This window comes from Papio anubis, chromosome 6, assembly GCF_008728515.1.
Source record: "Papio anubis isolate 15944 chromosome 6, Panubis1.0, whole genome shotgun sequence".
In the NCBI taxonomy this organism is placed as follows: Eukaryota; Metazoa; Chordata; class Mammalia; order Primates; family Cercopithecidae; genus Papio; species Papio anubis.
The window spans coordinates 136,603,024-136,605,389 of record NC_044981.1 but is presented as its reverse complement, the minus strand read 5'-3'; positions in this window follow the sequence as shown (position 1 = coordinate 136,605,389).

Sequence of the window (2,366 nt, the reverse complement as noted above, 5' to 3'; positions counted from 1 at the left end):
TTACATAATCCCATACTTCTTGCAGGCTTTGTTCCTTTCTTTTTCTTCTTTTTTCTTTTGGTTTCTCTTCTCGCTTCATTTCATTCATTTGATCCTCAATCGCTGACACTCTTTCTTCCAGTTGATCGAATTGGTTACTGAAGCTTGTGCATTTTTCACGTATTTCTCGTGTCATGGTTTTCATCTCTTTCATTTTGTTTATGACCTTCTCTGCATTAATAACTCTAGCTATCAATTCTTCCACTTTTTTTCAAGATTTTTAGTTTCTTTGTGCTGGGTACATAATTCCTCCTTTAGCTCTGAGAAATTTGATGGACTGAAGCCTTCTTCTCTCATCTCGGCAAAGTCATTCTCCATACAGCTTTGATCCGTTGCTGGTGATGAGCTGCGCTCCTTTGCCGGGGGAGATGCGCTCTTATTTTTTGAATTTCCAGCTTTTCTGCCCTACTTTTTCCCCATCTTTGTGGTTTTTATCTGCCTCTGGTCTTTGATGATGGTGACGTACTGATGGGGTTGGGGTTTTGGTGTAGGTGTCCTTCCTGTTTGATAGTTTTCCTTCTAACAGTCGGGACCCTCAGCTGTAGGTCTGTTGGAGATTGCTTGAGGTCCACTCCAGACCCTGTTTGCCTGGGTATCAGCAGCAGAAGACAGAATATTTCTGAACAGCGAGTGTACCTGTCTGATTCTTGCTTTGGAAGCTTCCTCTCAGGGGTGTATTCCACCCTGTGAGGTGTGGGGTGTCAGACTGCCCCTAGTGGGGGATGTCTCCCAGTTAGGCTACTCAGGGGTCAGGGACCCACTTGAGCAGGCAGTCTGTCCCTTCTCAGATCTCAACCTCCGTGTTGGGAGATCCACTGCTCTCTTCAAAGCTGTCAGACAGAGTCGTTTGCGTCTGCAGAGGTTTCTGCTGCTTTTGTTGCTGTTTACTGTGCCCTGTCCCCAGAGGTGGAGTCTACAGAGACAGGCAGGTTTCCTTGAGCTGCTGTGAATTCCACCCAGTTCGAGCTTCTCAGTGGCTTTGTTTACCTACTTAAGCCTCAGCAATGTCGGGCGCCCCTCCCCTAGCCTCGCTGCTGCCTTGCCGGTAGATCGCAGACTGCTGTGCTAGCAATGAGGGAGGCTCTGTGGGAGTGGGACCCTCCCGGCCAGGTGTGGGATATAATCACCTGGTGTGCCCGTTTGCTTAAATTGCAGTATTGGGGTGGGAGTTACCCGATTTTCCAGGTGTTGTGTGTCTCAGTTCCCCTGGCTAGGAAAAGGGATTCCCTTCCCCCTTGCGCTTCCCAGGTGAGGCGATGCCTCGCCCTTCTTCAGCTCTCGCTGGTCGGGCTGCAGCAGCTGACCAGCACCGATTGTCCAGCACTCCCTAGTGAGATGAACCCAGTACCTCAGTTGAAAATGCAGAAATCACCGGTCTTCCGTGTCTCTCGCGCTGGGAGTTGGAGACTGGAGCTGTTCCTATTCGGCCATCTTGCTCTGCCCTCCAAAAACTTAAACTTAATACATGTGAACAGTTCCAACTATGTTGGCCAAACCAGTTTCTGTGGGCATCAGTTTTTAAAATTATTTGCAAAGCTGACTTAAGAAATATTTGTAGAACACTGTGACATATTTAGATAAAAGTATCTGGGTAGAACATCAAGTGTCATTTTACTGAGTGTCCACGTCTTTGAAATAATGTAAATATTCTTGTGTATTGTAAAATACTTGGATTAATTGATATTTTGAAACTTACCTCTTCTGGGTCACGAAAAGGTTTACTTGGTACTCTAGTTTGAGATAAAATGTTTCATGTTTTCTTTCTTTCTCCATTGTCCTGCTATAAACTTTTTATGAATATGTATAATTAAAATGATAGGTACTTGATGTTGATTAAAATACCTATATTCAATAGGTTGAAAACATTTATCTTTTTAAAATAAACTGATAGTAAAATATCTCCACAATTTACCCAAAGTTGGGGGTGGAAATGGGACTAAAAGAAGATAATTAAATATACATGAATATACATATATAATATATACTTTACATATTTACATAAAATGTATTATATGATATATTTAGAATTTTTCAAGTAATGAAACACGAAGCCTCTGAGTTGTCAAAAGTCGTTTCATGAAATATGAGTCCATAATCAAATAAATTTGTTAATGACAAATTTTTGTTTCATTTCCCCTTTCTTATTAAAACATAACACATATTAGTACTTTTAAGTCTTCTAGAAGTTCTGCCATAAAGAAACCCATTTAACTTGCTTAACCTTATACTTCCAAAACTTATTCATGTTTTGAACCCCTTTGTTCCCCAGAACATTTGTTAATCTCTCATGGGACCCTTGTATTCTAAGGAACATTTTCTGCAAAAAG